General features: G+C 33.8%; 1 protein-coding gene and 1 non-coding gene across 4 annotated transcripts in view; one reads left to right on the top strand and one right to left on the bottom strand.

The window, feature by feature from the left end:
* The window catches only part of CADM2 (cell adhesion molecule 2), a 1,068,825-nt gene that overhangs the window by 243,996 nt on the left and 804,152 nt on the right, over nucleotides 1-20,677 (top strand). The window lies entirely within an intron of this gene.
* Nucleotides 2,040-2,169, bottom strand: LOC117202431 (small nucleolar RNA SNORA11). Its single transcript, XR_004484765.1, has one exon. It is a non-coding gene; the product is annotated as a small nucleolar RNA SNORA11 (small nucleolar RNA).

The following is a 20,677-nucleotide window of genomic DNA, read 5'->3' as shown; positions in this document are numbered from 1 at the left end:
CCCCTTAATTAGACTGTCCTCCAGCTTAGTCATTTGCATTAAGCCTATCAATCGAGTCAGTTTTCTTCACTTTCAAGCTATATTTCTTCATATTACACACAAGGCTTTCTCAGACATGTTGCCAGATTCTTTGCTGAATCCATACACATCAAAATGACTACATCCCCATAAAAGTAGAGCGAGTCACAACTAAGGAGCCCGCCTGCCGCAGCTAAGACCCAGTGCAACCAAATAAAACCAACAACAACAACAAAAAAAAAACCCACTAAAAGTGTCAAAATAACAAGTAAGTTAATATGATGCGGTAAATTAAAGAGAACTCATGCTGCCTCTATTGGACTGGACACATAAGAGCTACCTTTCCTGCTAAAGAGATTGGAGGGATAAAAGGAAATTAAATGCAAGACAAATCTCGAGAACTATAGGGGCGTGTTTCAATTTATATTCCATTAAATAGTAGGGAAGCTTTTATTATGAATCGTCTTGAAACTGAAATGATCTTTCCTTTCTTTTTTTCCCCTACATCTATTTAGATACTTAAGCTTTTCAGAAAACCATAGACTTGTGCATCTCTCTTTGGGATACGTCTTTCATAGAGAGGTTAGAACTTGTTACTTACAATAGCTTGGTGATGATGCCACCTAATTTTTCTTGAGTGGGTGGTGAGAGGAAATAGATTATCTTCCACCTGTGAATTGACTTCTTAAAGTGGAACTCTGCAAGCTCTTCATAAAATCATACAATGTATGTGTGTGTGTGTGTGTGTGTGTGTGTGTGTGTGTATATACACACTAGGTTCTATATCTTAGAGACATTAGCAGAATTTAAATAGCTATATCTGAAATCATCACTACATTTCTATAATATTATTTCAATGGGAAAATATTTCCCCAAATTATAAAGAATATATTTATAAATTACTTTGGAGTCTTAGACTATTAATATATTTTAAAGTGATTTATGTAAGCCTTTTCTTTTTAAATGAGATTTAATGCACTCATGCATAGTTTGAATATTGCCCATATAGAGATTAATTTATGAGGAATGATTATATTATCACTTTAAATTCAGAGATCATAGGTAAGATGGCCCAGAACGTCAAAGCCTTTGATGCAATAAACCTGGTAATTCAGATTGACAAAAAGTTACCAAATATCAGCTCATCGATCCCAGTGTTCAGTAACTATATCATTGTTCTGGTTGTTGCCTCATTCAACATCTTGGTAACAAAAGCATATAAAGGAAATTTTACAAATTTCCCTTCAAAACAGGTCGATTAATTATTTATCCCACTATAAAGATGGTGTTTATAGAATTTTTAGAATTCTAATAGAATTTATAGAATTTTAGCTATTTGTATCATTGTATGATGCAGAGATAAGTTTTTTGAGATTAATCTGTGCTTTTATTTGCCAGTATAACTACAGTAGCCTGCAAACTTTTTTAATCTAAAAAGTACATTTTACATCACAATCCAACAAACACACACTTATATAATATGTATACATATATAAAAGCGAAACAAAAGTTTTGCCAAAAACGTCTACCCTGAGTGTTAATTCTTTTTAAGACTTTTTTTTTAAACCAAGGCTGAACTGAACTGACACATCATAATCAGCAAAGTCCCTAGTTCATCTTAGGGTTCACTTTATGGAGTGAATAGTGTTGCATGTTCTATGGGTTTGGACAAAAGTATGATGACATAAAATCATTATAATGTCATACAAAGTATTTTCACTGCTCATAAAAACTTCTGTACTCTATGTATTCATCTCCCCTTTCCCCTCAAACTCCTGGCAACCATTGATCTTTTTATTGTCACCATTGTTTTGCCTTTTCCAGAATGGCATATAGTTGGAATCTATTTTTCTTTTTTCCTTGACGAGAGGGGTTCAAAGCCTTTGTGCCTATAAGACCACACATGGCCCACTCACACATGGACTGGACAGGCTCTAGGTGGCAAACTCCCCCACTAAATACTGTAGCTTTCCTTCCAGTACTGAGTCCTGCCCAGCAGCCATGTGGAGGTGCAGGGGGATATGTGTTGGGTATTTGTTCATAGGAAGGCCACAAGCTTTGTGCCCCTTGTCACAATGAACCCAGATTCCTGTTGGGTGTGTTGTAAACAGACGAGCCATTTCTTCAGACTCCCTGCTCTGAGCACACCCTGAGATAATTTTTAATAGGGTAGCCAACTATAATAAATAAATACTCTTCTTATAGAAGGGAGGAAAATACAACAGAAGTTAATAAAAATATTGATGAGATGTTTATTATAAAGAGAATTTTTTGTACTTGTTCTCAAAATTTACATTGATATGTCTATTATTTTCATTATCTAATCTCATTTTTTCCTTGAAGGAATATATATAATTTAATTAAGTGACAGTGTGTTCTTCCTTATAATTATATATATTTAGATTCTTAAATAAACTGAATGAAAAATTAAAGTATATTCATATAAAATCTTGAATGATTGTTCATTAAAGGTCAGAGTGCTTAGAAAATACTACACACACACACAAAAAAAAGAAAATACTACACAAAATGGCTCATATGGAAGAGTATTCATTTGCCTATGTATGTCTTTATTTTATACTTGTCACAGAATTAACATAAATATTATAAAATAATTGTTTGCTGATATTTATTTGACAAAGCCCTAAAATAAACATAGTCAATTTCATTTATACAGGGCTGGAATTGAAATCAAAGTAGAAAAGAATTAGAAAATGTATGTCATAGGTTCATGTAAAACACAGTAAGAGATGAAGGATGTGAGCACTTCAACATGTAAGGATGTCTTAATACAGAGGCACAAAAAGCAAGTTAAATAGAATCTATTTAGAACTAAAACCAATTTTATTATAATTTGCAATTGAAAGTGGAATTGTTTTAGAAAATATTAATGCCAGCTCACCTATATTTACATATTAATCTGTGGGGCTTTTCTTATAAATAGAAACAAATAGTCTTTCCCTGCATGAAAATATTATAACACTTAATACCAACATAATGATAGCAATTTTTAAAAATAAATTAAAACAGCAAAATTATAGACATTTAAGGAATCATTTTTGGCTATTTAATGTTATCTTTGTCCTTGTAAATATAACACTTTCAAATTATAGCAGACTGTCTCATTCTCAGTTTTCAGGAAAATAAGGAATAGAGTTTAAGTACCATGACAAGTATAAGTGGAAATTGAAAAAAATATTTAAATATAATGAAAATAGTGTTATTTAATTTTCAGATGTTTCAATCAATGATAAGAAATTATACTTACTTAAATATTTCCGTAATTAAAAAATTTTGGTCCAGTTTATTTTCCCTCATTAGAGAACTTTGCTGTATATTTAGAAATCAGGCATTCAGCTGTATATCTATAAATCAAACTTTAAAAAACGTTTCTATCAAAACAAAATGCTTTTTGCAAAAAATGGCTTTTTTCATGTCTTTGGTCATTTGATAATAACATTTTATTTTATTTGTAATATAATAGTTGGTTTATGAAATAAAGTGTTACTTATGCAAAATGTAATGTTTTTTAAGAATAATTGTAAAAATGGAAATTGTATGCTAGCTTGATGTAGATGAGAGGTCACTTGGAAGTGAGTCATATTCCACCCTTAGCCAAATCTACTATTAGACCAATCTAAAAATATTTAGAGAAGAAAAAACACATTATCCCAAGCTCCTCAATTGTTTAAATGGTTGTAAAATATCCCTAGCACGCATGAGCAGGGAACCAAACTGTAATGACTCAACATTTCTGATGAAACTTGCTCCCCTATTTCCAGGACCACATCCCCAGTGCAGAGGCCATCAGTCTGGTATTTAAATAAATTTAAAATAGTATTTTGAATTACTATTGAAAACATAGGCGTATAACCTAGTTACCCTGAGTAGCCGTCAATGAAACTGAGTGTACCTTATCTCCTAGTTGAAACTTACAAAAAATGAGATTAAAAAAATTTAAAAGGTTACAAGAAATGATCAACTTGAATATTATGGAGACAATTGTGTAGAATGAAAGATTACTGTATACATACCTTAAATATTTATTCCAAGAGCAATTTGAAAGAGAAGAAGGTAGAATGCATAGTAAGTATCATCTTAGTGGTTTTGAATTGCTGATCAAAAGAATGATAAGGTATCAGGAAAGAAGAAAGGAATAGTACTGTATAACACTCCAAATGTAAACAATGCATGCATTTACATGAGGCAGAAACATTTTTTCCCAATCAGAGAGCTTTGTTGTGTTGCTCTACTTTGTTTTTTTATTTTATTTATTTATTTTTTAGTAAAATTTAATAGATTGAGAAACTCAGCCACTCCTGAATGTAATGCCCTTGGAGACAAACTCCAAAACTAAACTGACCTTGTCATAACCTAAAATGTTTACTTCAAAACTGTTCAGTTCTAAACAGAACTACACTTGCTATATCACAGTGATACCAATAGTAATTTAAGGTAACTGTCACTTTAAAAGTAGCCATCAACTCTGCCTAAATATGCATTATTTTAATATAAAAACCCTGTATCCTCTTTCAATGTATATGTCAAAGAGAGCTAATACAATTGCCTTTAAAGCAACTTCATTTCTCTGTTATGCTACTGTGAAAGAAAATTGTAGTCATTAGTCAAAAAAGTGAATAAAATTGGTTATATGCTACATAGTGACCTTGATATTGATTTTAAAAAATTATTCTTATAACCTGCATGATACCAAAACAACTACTGTTCACAGCCTCACCTGTATAAAGAAACTGTTTTCCACTAGAAAAACATTATACACTTGTCAGTTAAAGAAAGAGTGTATTGGCTAAGTATGTTTTAGTGGCTGGGCTTACAATGGAGGAGAGACATGATATTATTGTAATAAAACTGTGTACAATTTGAGGCAAATTAATTCTTTTAAATTTATCTTAAGCTCCATAGAGTTTAGAATAAGTAGGTATGCATATGAAGTAGTATTATCAGTAATTGAAATATTAACAATTATAATAGACTGATGAAATAAACATTGTCTTATATTTATTGGTTTAATTAGTCATGAATTTTAATTAATAAGTTGTTAAACTTATTTTCCACACCTCTAGTGAAACACACTAGAAATCCATATAGATATTCCAACAAATTCTTTTTTTTTAAGCTATTACCTATGAGCCTCAGGCAATCTCAAGGTCTTTTTTAGTTCCTGAGGTTTCAACTGAGAAAAGTGCCAATTAGTTCCAATTTTGATGATGATATTCATGACGTGGTCTCTAATATAAAATAATTTTTGGTGGGAAATTTGGTGACATGTTTCCTCAGGATATAGACAAAGACCAATATACTCCGCATTCTATAGCACTGTCTAAATGTGACATAGTCTGTCAACGCCAACACATTTAAATAGAAAGTGAAAAAAAAAAATCCTTTCTATGACTGTAATTTCAAACAGACAGTTCAGATCCTTGGAAGCATCTCAGTGTCTGACTAGTTAGACATTTAGGGTTTATGTTTGTAATTTGATGATAACAATTATTGGCTATATTGACTGTGCCAAGGAAGTAAGAATCATATTAAATTTAAATCTCCTCAGGTATAATCATATCTGGAATACTGTGTTCAGTCATTGGACCCATATTTTGAGGGAGATATTGATAAGCTGGGGCACCCGTAAGACAATGACCAGGATGTGAGAGAACTTTATAGCATGAGGAGAATGATCAGGGTTACTGAGACGTTCAAATTTAAGAAGAAGATGTTGGTTAGGAAAAATCTGGATTTTTAAAAAACAAAATATTGATTTCATTGTCCTGTGGATGATACTCTAACCTGAGTCTATAGGCACAAGAAATAACTAAGATCAGTGGGTAAAGTTCCTAGGAAATTCAATATGAGATAGAATTCCCTGAAAATTGTAGCTGTCTGAAATTAAAATGTACTGCTCTTGTTAGCTGTGAGCAGATGACACAAGTTACATGGGAGACTATAGAGTTCATGCCTGGAGTAAAGAATTGGATGAGGAATCCTCTATAGACTTATGTGATTTTGATGTTCTGTGAATTTAATAACTGAAATATTTCCTTCTGATAAACTTTTCCCAAATGTTTCAATATTCCAAATGTTCAAGACAGGAATCTATTAAGCTGAAACACATGAAATTGCCAGTCTTATAGGTTCAAAGTGGTTGAATAGTAGCAATTTCATGCAGTTTTATTTACATCCATGGTTTACTGAAACTAGTCTCTGAAACAGAAATGAGCAAGCCAAATAGAAAGAAAACAAAAACCAAAAAACTGCTGCTATTAATCTCCATCTCCTTAGCACTTACTTATTTAGCACAGTTGAGACCAAATTCAGATGACGTGTTTCATTAGTATTTGGATTGGCCCCAAAAATGAAAAACATAAATAAAGCTAATTGTCATATATCAAATTGCTTTCACTCAATTTAATTTCTCGTAGTTGTTAGACAAATAGAGAAACAAACAATAACTAAAACAAAAAAAACACGAAAACTACATGAGCTAGTAGTTATGAACACTCTGAAAATTGAAGAGTACTATGGAATTTATGCTATATCTTTAAGGATACTAGCTCTTATGTAATAGTAAGCAGGGCATGATAAATGAATTTATAAGGATATCATGATAGAAGTAATTACATATAAGGAAAGTAAAACAATAAAAGAAGAGAGATGGGAGGAAAAAGTAATGGTAAGTGGTGATAACCACTGTGAACAGGAGTCAGGACATCTGCACTCAATCCCATCTGTCGCTAATTCTTTTAGTGATTCGGAGGAAGGCATGAAGTCTCTCATGGCCTGAATCAGCTCACCTGTAACATGAGCGGGTTGGACTAATTGACCTCTATATCAATCTAGGCTTCTGAAACCTGAAATTCTGTTACTGTTCGAAAATATTCAGGAATCAAAAATATAGAATCTTAGTAAATGCAATCTAAGATGAAGAGAATTTAACAAGAAATCAACATTTTATCATGGCTAAATTAATGGTAAAATAAAATATTTAGAGGCCAAATGATTATTGAAGGACTTAGTCCATGAGAGAAAAATGTACACATAATGCTATTTGTGTGTGTGTGTGTTTCTTGTACTTTGGTTAAGTTCATTGCATAGACTTGGTTGGAATATCAGTTCAGTGCCTTGTTGGGTTTGTTACTGTAGTGACCTTGAGAATACTCCTTTCAGATGTCTGCAGGAATTAATTGACTTATGACCCCAGGTTCTGTGCTCTGAAACCCATCACTGTGGTTGGTATTGAAGCACCATTTCCCATTGGATGCTCCCAACCAATGACTGAATATGGCAGGGATAAGACAGGTCCATTCTGGAAAGACATATGACTCCTCTGATGGTGATTCTCTTGAAGAATACCAGATGGCCTTGCTAAAGTTTCCTTGACATTTCATTGCATTTTAAAATGCTTCCATTCGATTTTTCTTCCTTCCTTCTCTCCTTCACTCAGGGTAGGCCTGTTTCACAATCTGACAGTCCCAGCTTCTAGTGGCTCCCACCTCTTTAACCGACACAGGCGGTTATGAGATTTATGAGATTTCTCTCATAAATCTCTTGCATGTGTAGTCATTTCTCAGCATCTGCTTCCTGGAAGATCTGTAATAATAGGTCACTCAGATCTTTTCCACTTCATTCTGTTTACTAATCTATAAATTGGAAGTAGTATCTAATTTATTTGGTTAGTATGAAAATTACATGATCTCATCAATGAAAATATAGTATATTGCTTATACAATGCTAGTATTTATTATTATGCTCTAGCCAAATTGGACAACTGAGTTTTTTGGTCTTACCATTCTTATTCAAATTGTGCCATTATACTAAATTACCCTCTCCATATATAAATATCGAGTTCCTACATCACTCATTAGAGCAATCATTACGGCCACCTCTTTCATAAAGCTTTAAAATTTAATTTTTTTCTTCGAAACTACTAGTACACTTAAAATATTTTCTCTTGAATGGTCATTCTTTCTTTATTTTTCATCTGCCCCATTCTGTATGGAAAATATAATGGGGTCAGGGTTTCTGTCTCACTCATATTTTTATTTTTGGGAATCTGGAACCTAGGGTATTCAGTAAATGTTAGTTAAGTTTAAAAACAAATGTTTGCTGGTAGTCAGGGGTCACATCAAGTAGAAATTTGCCATAGAAAAGTTTGGTTTTTCTATTAAGTGCAATGAGAAACCATTCATAGTTCTAAGCATGGATTGAGAAAACAGGATATGTGTTTTATTTTGTTTGCCATGGACACTCTGTGGAGGAGATAGTGGGGTTGGAATTTAAGGTCTGTTCTGAAACTGAATGTTGTATTTGTTATATCAGAGATGTACAGTTGCCCTTTACCTATTATCACTGTAACTTAACTAATCATGCAGTCTATCTCTTTAAAAGCAGTCACTTCATTATTTTCCAGCATTAATAATGATCTGTAAGGTAACTTGTGCTATTAAAATGATGAAAACAACATTAGGGTCTCAAGAAATAATGACCTTTCCCATATTTAACTCAGATCAGTAACTGTGATGCTGAGAAATCAATTCAGACTGGCAGTGGCAGAGATTAGGCAATAGAAATATAATGGGGGATCCTCCTCCCCAGGCCGTGGCCTGGCCTGATAAATGGCATATTTTACAAACTTACAGGATTTATTCCCTTTTCTAAAAACCTACAGGATTTATTTCTTGCTTCCTCATCAAGGAGTACATTATAAAGAAATCTTAGGCACAGATGTATGGTGGTTGGCTTCAGAGATTCCGGTGTTTGTTTTCAATACTGTAACTTCATTATTTGAAAGGATGTGGATCCTTAGACTATCAAACATGAAGGAATGAGAATACAAAACATATTCCAAAGCTAAGCCTAAATGACACTGTCTCAGGTTATCTATGGTTCTTATCCCCTCCATTAGTGCAAGTAATCGAGTGTTTGAATTTGAAAGTGCAAGTTTATCTCATTGTTCCATTATAGGTAATGAAAGTGACCTATGTGAGGATATTAGAGTAGTGATTTTACTTAGTATTCACCTTATGCTTAGAAGGTGTGAAATTGTTAACTCGTTCAAATTAAGTCATTATCCAGTTATGTAACAAATAGACTTGTGCTTAAAAAGCTTAACTAAGCAGGTGCAGAGAGAAAGGAGCAGCTCCATCAAATGCTTCAGGAAACCCTTTCTACTGCTGTTCTTTATTTTTACATCTCATTAACAGCAGTATTAACTATCATATACTGCTCATATAGGGAAAATTGGAAGATAGTAAGCATTCTGCATAATCCTCTTAAAAATATTTTAAGTACAAGGAAGAGTTGGTGTTTTTTGTTTGTTTGCTTTTTGATATATAGCCTCATATCATCTTGAACCTTCTTACTGTTAATAGGTAGACACATGAGGAATTCTGATATATTAGTCTGCTAGGGTTGCCATAACAAAATATCATGAACTCAGTTGCTTAAAGAGTAGAAATTTATTTTTTCACAGTTCTTTATACTAGAAGTCCAAGATCAAAGTGTTGGCAGGTTTGGTTTCTTCTGAGGCTTCTGTCATTGTGCATTACACAGCCACTTTCTCACTGTATCCTCAGGTCTGTGTGTTTTCTCCATCCTAATTTCTTTTCTTATAAGGACACCAATTATGTTGGATTAGGGCCCAACCATATGACCTAATTTTACCTTAATTACCTCTTTAAAAGTTTTATATCCACATCCAGTCACATCCTGAGTTATGGGGGCTAGGACTTAAACATGTGAATTTGGGGGGAATACAGAACACAGTTTGACTCATAAAATCTGGAAATTTTTTTCCATCAATTAAATGCACATTTTTTTCTTATTTGAGAAATATCCCTAATTCATATGAGGCAGAGACTCTATAGTGAAATCAGATATGATATTTCTGTATCACCTCTTTAGATTTCCATAACTACTTGCTTTTCTAAATTCTAGAGAGCTATGCAGAGTGTATTTAAACATGGAGTAATCAAAACAGACCAAGTAGGAAGAAAAGAAAAAGAAGGAAAATGAGTTCAGGGATGGTCAAACACAGGTCAGGACCGCTAAGATATTATAGTCAATATCTCTCTTCCTGTGTTTCACATGAAGGACACAGAGGTAGGATATTACTTTCAAGAGTTTTATTGACCAGTTGTTAACAAAAGGAGGTAGAGGTGGGTAGCTTTTGTTATTCTTTGAGCCCAGACTTCTAAAAAATAAGAGAAAAAAAGATATCATTATTTATTTTTTAAAAGATGATACCAATTGAAGGATTTGCTTTTTTTATTCTGGAACATATCAGCATATCAGTTTCTCAATTCCACCTCCTTGGGTTCCTTTTTTGTAGTGTTTTGTTTCAAGTTTGTTTTGTTTTAGTAATTTTGTCCAATGTGAGCATGAGATGCTCTTTTATGGGTCAACATACTGTGAAGCTGCTAATAAATGAAGTGTTTTAAAAACTATCAGAGAAAGAAACACAGGGACAACATGATCTCAACCAGCTCAGAGACATTTCTAGAAAGTACCAGACAAGGACTTTATGTAGAAAATTGTGTACCTCATGCAAATATGCATACTCGGAAGAAAGTTTCTTCTGAGCTCATAATTTTTTGTGATCTTTACCATGGATAATCAGAATATTACAGTCTCTTTTTTGTAATTCTTTAATTTAAAAAATTTGAAAATAAAACAAGTCACAGACCGGGAGGAAATATTTGCGAAACCTGTATTTGACATGACCTTGTAGCCAAATAACATCTTATAGAAAACCCCGAATGATCTTTTTGACCAAGCCTATATAAAGAATTCTCAACAAGAAAATAAACAACCAAACCAAATCAAAAATGGGCTAAATATCTGAATAGACATCTCACCAAAGAAGATACACAGATGGCAAATAAACATATGGAAAGATACTACTTTAGGAAATTGCAAATTAAAACAACAATGAGACACTATTACACATTCCTAAGAATGATAAAATCCAAAACACTGACTATGCCAAATGCTAGCAAAGATGTGAAATAACAGAAACTCTTATTAATTAGTGGTAGGAATGCAAAATAGTGTAGCTACTTTGGAAGACAGTTTGGTCTTTTCTTACAAGACTAAACACAGATTTACCATATAACCCAGTGATTAAAGTCCTAGATGTTTACTCAAAATATTTGAAAATTTATGTCTACACTAAAACCTATACACCAATGTTTATAGCAGCTTTGTTCATAATCGCCCAAAATTGGAAGCAACCAAGATGTCTTTCAATAATTAAATGTATAAAAAAGCTGTGATACATCCATACAGTGGAATATTATTCAGTGGTAAGAAGATGTGAGCTATCAAGCCACAAAAAGACATGGAGGAAAACTTAAATACATCTTACTTAGTAAAACAAGCTAGTCTGAAAAGGCTACATACCATATGAATCCAACTATATGACATTCTGGAAAAGGCCAAACTATAGAGACAGTAAAAAGATCAGTGGTTGCCAGAGCTTCAGAGGGAGGGAAGGATGGAGGAATATATGGAGTATGGGGAATTTATATGTCATTGAAACTATTCTGTATGATACCGTACTGGTGGTTATAGGACATTATGTATTTATCAAAATCCATCGACCTTTTACAACACAAGGGGTGAACCCTATTGTAAACTCTGGACTTTAGTTAATAATAGGTTAAACATTTTGTTAACTATGAAACTGTAAAAATATAAACAATCACTTTATGTTTGTAAAAAACATATGCATTTCTGTGCTATGGACTTGAGAGTTGTAAACTGCTCTATAGAAGAATAGAATCTTTCCCATATGTTGTAGATATCCTAAAGTGCCTAAAAACAATGGACAGGTTATAAATACTGACAGTGATGGTGATTTACATTATCTAACCTTTTATTATGTGATATAGAACTTTCCTCAGGAACAGGAATTTCAGTTTTACACCATTGCAAATATGTTCACAAGCAAATAGTAAACTGTTAACCCCATGGATTGAGAGTGAGATGTTCTTGTTAAACAACTGTATAAAACATAACAGTGGAATAAAATTCTTTCATCTAAAAGCTAGAACTAACGAGCTCTGTGTGGTGAACACTGGGTGTGGCAATCATGCTGCCATTTTCTCTCTCAGACATTGATTCTCTGGTTTCAATTATTATTAGTGGCTTCTATCAATCTTTGTCTCTGTCTCTTTCTCTCATTCCCCTTATTGTACAACTTGCAACAAAGTGAGATAGAGGCCAAATCTCTAAACTGAAAAAATAGTCACATCCCACTTCAAAATGAAATCAAATATAGAATCCTTCATGTGGGTGGCTATTTCCACTGTAATAACATGGAACATTTTTTGACCACAGTCATTTGCTACATAGTTTTTTGATCAGCTGTTTCGAAGTTTGAGTGACATTTGGTCTCCTGGGACCTCTATGCCTTGGAGTCTTTGCTCAAGTGATGAAAAAATTGTAGTGCAATCCTAAATTCTAACTACTGATGAATTCTATTGGAATAGAATATCAAAAAATGACCCAATGATGTCTTCCAAAAGCTGATCATAAATGTCCATGCTGTAATTTTGTGTGAGAATTATCAATAGCTAGAATAATAAATTACAAAACACAAAATTGATATGCTATTAAAAGTACTATATTTGATGCAATTTGCTCTTCTTTCAATAATTTACATAATATTTATAGATATTAATTTGCTAATCTATATTTTATAATAATCTTATTAACATCCTCAAAAGGTGTATTGAAATTTTCATTGTAATTTCATTATAATTATATATTATTTTGGGGTGTCATTCCACCATGGTAAAATCTCTCAATTTATTTCTTGATATCTTTTAATAGATATTTTCCTTTTTTCCCCTCTTTCGCTTTTGTTGCCTCTGTAATAATACCTCATTATGTTTTTTATTATATTTTTTTTGGTGGGTAATTAATGATGTAAGAAGGTATAGTGGACTTTTAAAAGTTGATCCTGTAGGCAACCATGCTGATAGCTCTTATTTGGTCTGTGTAGATTTTTGTTAGATTTTCTTTGTAGATTCTTCTGGGTATGTTGGCCTGCATCTATTGTTATCTGCTCTCCAGCCACATCAGGTTCTACTTTTACCCTGTTGTCACCCAGTTGAAACCTGACTGGCATTGGGAGGTCTCTGTTGTTATGCTGCCTCACAGTTTTTTTAGGATAGATGATGTTATTCCCAGGGCATTGTGGGAGAGAAAAGTACAGCTCAGAGTTGACCCAGCTAATCATCCATATGTAGTAGCACTCACTCCTATTGAACTCCTTACTGCTTCTCCCAACAAAGGATTAAATACCTCTCTCACTTCAGGTGTTCTTACACATATTTATTATTGGGATTATTAACCTTTCTTGCTTCTGTAACATTTCTTACGTTATAATTGGGAGAGAGATTTAGATGTCCATTCTAGGCATATGTAACTATACAAGGTCAAAAGAGTAATTAAATAAAACTATCGTTTTTCTGGATTTTTTTGTATCATAATTATATTAAAAATATTTCACTCACATATTTTTCTAAAGTTTACTTTTAAAGAACATGTGGAATTCTGAAATTAATTGCAAAAGATGAAAATAGACGTTTTTACCACTTAAGTGTGCTCTTTCTCTACACACATACTAATGTATTTCAAGGTATCGATGGATTCTGTGTGAGAAAAGTCATTGATGAGGTTGATGTAAGTATAACTGGGGACCTCAACTGACAGAGAGTCCTTAGCAGGAAGGGCTATAGAAACAGAAGCAGTAAATAATCCCTTCTCTTAGGAGGTGAACTTCTTGCATGAATAAGCAACAGTGTATCGTACTCTAAGGAACTCCAGGTATTTATAGAGAATCTATAAATAAATAGATTTTAAGTAGACCCTTAAGTAATATTTTTTGAGTGAATAGCTAATATTTATTAAACGATATTTAATGAGAGCCCCTATGGCCATTTTGAAGATTAGACAAGGCCACACAAACACCAAAGGTCAGAGAGGAGAATTCAAAATCAGACCAGCCAAATTTCTGAGCATCACAATTCTTAACTACTAGATCAGATAGAATAAAGGGAATACAGGGCTTTTAGAAGGGTGAGATCAACTCTTAGTGATAATTATGAATATCTATCGGGTTTAAATATTCCTGCATGTATTAGAAACATGTACTTAAATAATACACCATCAGTGATTTGTTGTTTAAAAATGATCTCTAAGAAACAATAATTTACTTATGAGCACTTTCCTGATTTCATAGGTAAGGGTATCAGGATGGTTGTCTATGTTACCTGACAGTGATGACAACTTTTTGTTCTATATATAATGGAAAAATTTAACATACTTGAAAAGCATCTTATAACCTGACAACTAAAAAATTATTCTGATTGATTAAATTAATTTCAGCATAATAACTACATATATCATATAAATAGTACAAGTTCTAAGTCAGAATAATTGCATACTACCTTAATTCTTTGTCTCTCTTTAAAATTTTTTTTTCGGTTTCTCAAAAAATTGTGCTTGTTAAAAATTAAACTGGATCTGGGAATTCCCTGGCAGTCCAGTGTTTAGGACTCTGTGCTTTCACTGCAGAGGGCCTGGGTTCAATCCCCGGTCAGGAAATGAATATCCCACAAGCTGCGTGGTGTGGCCAAAAAAAAAAAAAAAAAAAAAGTGGATTTAAAATATCAAGACATCAAATTTTATGATTTCATGTACAATGCTCTTTATAAACATGAAGTAAAGACATATTTTATGGGAGAGAGTTTTGGAGGCTCTTGAAAATCCTGATCTTTAGTGATCAGTGTTGTTGTTTGGAAAGTGATAAAAGTTATATAATTAATTACCACTCTCCTTTTAAATTGGCTTTGAGTGCTTTTGTTTTCTTTGTTTTGGAAATACTTTGGGTTCTAACATCAGTCCTGCTATTTACTGCTATTGTGTATTTTCTTAATTTAAAAATGGAAATGATAATAACATCTCTTGTTAGGGCTATTGTGAGAATTAGCTGCAACAGTGTTTATGAAAATCTATTCTGTCTTGGTACATCATAAGTTCAAGAGATCTGGCTGGTTTTCTTTAGAAAAAGAACAATAAATTTTTATTGGCAATAAAATAAAATACTGTATTGTGTTACTATCTGGAGGAAAGAACCCTGTAACTCTTTAAAATTTTCCATAAAAACTTACCAGTTTCTCAAAATTTACATCCTAGAAGGGGATGGAATCCCAGTTTAATGAGTATGTATTAAACTACTAATTTCTGTAGGTTATTTTTCACTTCTTACATCAAATTTTGTATTTTTCAGCTCAAAGTATTCTCATCATTTTAATACTTTTTATGGCAGGAAAAGAAAACAAATGGTATAGGAAGTATTCTGGAAAGAAAGCAGTGTGGTCGCAGACCAATGAAGGATAGCAACTTGTGGTGGTTCAGCTCCCAGAGGTTAGAGAAGTGAAGTTGTAGCTTCCCTTGGGATTACCTGTCTTTCCTCTGAGTACTTTGAATGTAGGGAATGGCCCAAAGGGAAAAGTCAACTAGCCCGCTCAACAGCTTAGATGACAGTGAACAAATGCTTGACTAGAATATTTGTTTTAATGAAGTAATTTAATAAAATATTGTCTAAGGAGATGCACTTGGAATATTAAGAGACTTTGTTCAGGTGGCTAAGTTGATTATTTCCTGCCAGGCTTATTTTTATCAAGTAAATTGACATAAAAATGAAAGATCTTCCTAAAGTCGTAACACTGTAAAATGCTCAAATGTAATTTACTTTGGAGAATTGTCCTATAAATATATATATCAAAGTGCAAGGCAGTAAGGAACACTGTAAAATCCTCAAATGTAATTTACTTTGCAGAATTGTCCTCTAAATATATATATAAAAGTGCAAATATATATATCATGATGCCCCCTGAGTGTTAACAAAACATTGTTTTTTTTAACATCTTTATTAGAGTATAATTGCTTTACAATGGTGTGTTAGTTTCTGCTTTATAACAAAGTGAATCAGCTACACATATACATATATCCCCATATCCCCTCCCTCTGCATCTCCCTCCCACTCCCTAGGTGGTCACAAAGCACCAAGTGGATCTCCCTGTGCTATGTGGCTGCTTCCCCCTATCTATCTATTTTACATTTGGTAATGTATATATGTCCACTCTCTCACTTAGCCCCAGCTTACTCTTCCCACTCCCCATGTCCTCAAGTCCATTCTCTACATCGGTGTATTTTTTCCTGTCCTGCCCCTAGGTTCTTCAGAACTTTTTTTTTTTTTATTTCATATATATATGTTAGCATACGGTATTTATTTTTCTCTTTCTCACTTACTTCACTCGGTATGACAGACCTAGGTCCATCCACCTCACTACAAATAACTGAGTTTCGTTTCTTTTTATGGCTGAGTAATATTCCATTGTATATATGTGCCACATCTTCTTTATCCATTCATCTGTCGATGGACACTTAGGTTGATTCCACGTCCTGGCTATTGTAAATAGAGCTGCAATGAACATTGTGCTACATGACTCTTTTTGAATTATGGTTTTCTCAGGGTATATGTCCAGTAGTGGGATTGCTGGGTCGTATGGTAGTTCTATTTTTAGTTTTTTAAGGAACATCCAAACTGTTCTCCATAGTGGCTGTATCAATTTACATTCCCACAAACAGTGCAAGAGGGTTCCCTTTTCTCCACACCCTCTTCAGCATTAATTGTTTCTAGATTTTTTGATGATGCCTATTCTGACTGGTGTGAGATGATACCCCATTGTAGTTCTGATTCACATGTGTCTAATCATTAGTGATGCTGACCATCCTTTCATATGTTTGTTGGCAATCTGTATACCTTCTTTGAATAAATGTCTCTTTAGGTCTTCTGCCCATTTTTGGATTGGGTTGTTTCTTTTTTTGATATTGACCTGCATGAGTTGCTTGTAAATTTTGGAGATTAATCCTTTGTCAGTTGCTTCATTTGCAAATATTTTCTCCCATTCTGAGGGTTTTCGTCTTGTTTATGGTTTCCGTTGCTTTGCAAAAGCTTTTAAGTTTCCCTTTTGTTTAAGGTCCCATTTGTTTATTTTTTATTTTTATTTCCATTTCTCTAGAAGGTGAGTCAAAAAGGACCTTGCTGTGATTTATGTCATAGAGTGTCTGCCTATGTTTTCCTCTAAGAATTTTATAGTGTCTGGACTTATACTTAGGTCTTTAATCCATTTTGAGTTTATTTTTGTGTATGGTGTTAGGGAGTGTTCTAAATTCATTCTTTTACATGTAGCTGTTAAGTTTTCCCAGCACCACTTATTGAAGAGGCTGTCTTTTCTCCATTGTATATTCTTGCCTCCTTTATCAAAAAATAAGGTGACCATAGGTGTGTCAGTTTATCTCTGGGCTTTCTAAAATATTTCATTGATCTATATTTCTGTTTTTGTGCCATTACCAAACTGTCTTGATTACTGTAGCTTTCTAGTATAGTCTGAAGTCAGGAAACCTGATTCCTTCCAGCTCCGTTTTTCTTTCTCAAGAGTGTTTGGCTATTCAGGGTTTTTTGTGTTTCCATACAAATTGTGAAATTTTTTGTTCTAGTTCTGTGAAAAATGCCATTGGTAGTTTGATAGGGATTGCACTGAATCTGTAGATTGCTTTGGGTAGTATAGTCATTTTCACAATGCTGATTCTTCCAACTGAAGAATATGGTATCTCTCCATCTGTTTATATCATCTTTAATTTCTTTCATCAGTGTCTTATACTTTTCTGCATATAGTTCTTTTGTGTCCTTAGGTAGGTTTATTCCTAGGAATTTTATTCTTTTTGTTGCAGTGGTAAATGGGAGTGTTTCCTTAATTTCTGTTTCAGATTTTTCATCATTAATGTGTAGGTATGCAAGAGATTTCTGTGCATTAATTTTGTATCCTGCTACTTTACCAAATTCATTGATTAGCTCTAGTAGTTTTCTGGTAACATCTTTAGGATTCTCTATGTATAACATCATGTCATCTGCAAGCAGTGACAATTTTTCTTCTTCTTTGGTGACTTGGATTACTTTTATTTCTATTTCTTCTCTGATTGCTGTGGCTAAAACTTCCGAAACTATGTTGAATAATAGTGGTGAGAATGGGCAACCTTGTCTTGTTCCTGATCCTAGTGAAAATGCTTTCAGTTTTTCAACATTGAGAACAATGTTGGCTGTGGATTTGTCATGTATGGCCTTTATTTTGTTGAGGTGTTCCCTCTATGCCTACTTTCTGGAGGTTTTTATCATAAATATGTGTTGAATTTTGTCAAAAGCTTTTTCTGAATCTATTGAGATGGTCATATGGTTTTTCTCATTCAATTTCTTGATATGGTGTATCACATTGATTGATTTGCGTATATTGAAGAATCCTTGCATTACTGGGATAAACCCCAGTTGATCATGGTGTATGATCCTTTTAATGTGCTGTTGGATTCTGTTTGCTAGTGTTTTGCTGAGATTTTTTGCATCTATGTGCATCAGTGATATTGGCCTGTAGTTTTCTTTCTTTGTGACATCTTTGTCTGGTATTGGTATCTGGGTGACGGTGGCCTCGTACAATGAGTTTGGGAGAGTTCCACCCTCTGCTATATTTTGGAAGAGTGAGAAGAATAAGTGTTAGCTCTTCTTGAAGTTTTTGATAGAATTCGCCTGTGAAGCCATCTGGTCCTGGGCTTTTGTTTGTTGGAAGATTTTTTTTTTTTTTTTTTGGCGGTACGCGGGTCTCTCACTGTTGTGGCCTCTCCTGTTGCGGAGCACAGGCTCTGGACACACAGTCTCAGAGGCCATGGCTCAAGGGCCCAGCTGCTCCATGGCATGTGGGATCTTCCGAGACCGGGGCACGAACCCGTGTCCCCTGCATCGGCAGGCGGACTTTCAACAACTGCGCCACCAGGGAAGCCTTGTTTGTTGGAAGATTTTTAATCACAGTCTCAATTTCAGTGCTTGTGTATGGTCTTTTTATATTTTCTATTTCTTCCTGGTTCAGTCTTGGAAGGTTGTGCTTTTCTAAGAATTTGTCCATTTCTTCGTGGCTGTCCATTTTATTGGTATATAGTTGCTTGTAGTAATGTCTCATGATCCTTTGTATTTCTGCAGTGTCAGTTGTTACTTCTCCTTTTTCATTTCTAATTCTATTGATTTGAGTCTTCTCCTCTTTTTTCTTGATGAGTCTGGCTAATGGTTTATCAGCTTGTTTATCTTCTCAACGACCCAGCTTTTACTCTTATTGATCTTTGCTCTTGTTTCCTTTTTGTCTTTTTCATTTATTTCTGTTCTGATCTTTATGATTTCTTTCCTTCTGCTGACTTTGGGGGTTTTTTATGTCTGTTTGTTTTGTTTTGTTTTGTTTTGTTGAGTCCAGCTGCTCTGTGGCATGTGAGATCTTCCCGGACTGGGTCATGAACCCGTGTCCCCTGCATCGGCAGGCGGACTCTCAACCACTGTGCCACCAGGGAAGCCCTGGGGTTTTTTTTGTTCTTCTTTCTCTAACTGCTTTAGGTGCAAGTTTAGGTTGTTTACTTGAGATGTTTCCTGTTTCTTAAGGTAGGAGTGTATTGCTATAAGCTTCCCTCTTACAACTGCTTTTGCTTCGTCCCATAGGTTTTAAGTTGTTGTGTTTTCGTTGTCATTTGTTTCTAGGTTTTTTTTGATTTCCTCTTTGATTTCTTCAGTGATGTCTTGGTTATTTAGTAGTGTGTCGTTTAGCCTCCATGTTTTTTTTTTTTTTATAGATTTTTTCCTGTAATTGATATCTAGTCTCATAGCGTTGTGGTCAGAAAAGATGCTTGATAGGATTTCAATTTTCTTAAATTTACCAAGGCTTGATTTGTGACCCAAGATATGATCTATCCTGGAGAATGTTCCATGAGCACTTGAGAAGAAAGTATATTTGTTATTTGGGTTGGAATGTCCGATAAATATTAATTAAGTCCATCTTGTTTAATGTATCATTTAAAGCTTGTGTTTCCTTATTTATTTTCATTTTGGATGATCTGTCCATTGGTGAAAGTGGGGTGTTAAAATCCCCTACTATGATTATGTTACTGTCAATTACCCTTTATGGCTGCTAGCATTTGCCTTATGTATTGATGTGCTCCTATGTTGGGTGCATAAATATTTACAATTGTTATATCTCCTTCTTGGATTGATCCCTTGATCATTTTGTAGTGTTCTTCTTTGTCTCTTGTAATAGTTTTTATTTTAAAATCTATTTTGTCTGATATGAGAACTGCTAGTCCAGCTTTCTTTTGATTTCCATTTGCATGGAATATCTTTTTCCATCCCCTCACTTTCAATCTGTATGTGTCCCTAGGTCTGAAGTAGTTCCCTTGTAGACAGCAGATATATGGGTCTTGTATTAGTATCCATTCAGCCGGTCTGTGTCTTTTGGTTGGAGCATTTAATCCATTTACATTTAAGGTAGTTATTGATATGTATGTTCTTATTACAATTTTCTTAATTGTTCTGGGTTTGTTATTTTAGGTCTTTTCATTCTCTTGTGTTTCCTGCCTAAAGAAGTTCCTTTAGCATTTGTTGTAAAGCTGGTTTGGTCGTGCTGTGTTCTCTTAACTTTTGCTTGTGTATAAAGTTTTTAATTTCTCTGTAAAATCTAAATGAAATCCTTGCTGGGTAGAGTAATCT

Source organism: Orcinus orca, chromosome 5 (genome assembly GCF_937001465.1).
Source record: "Orcinus orca chromosome 5, mOrcOrc1.1, whole genome shotgun sequence".
NCBI classification, from domain to species: Eukaryota; Metazoa; Chordata; class Mammalia; order Artiodactyla; family Delphinidae; genus Orcinus; species Orcinus orca.
The sequence above is the reverse complement of the archived record's forward strand: the minus strand, read 5'-3'. Positions and strand labels throughout refer to the sequence as shown.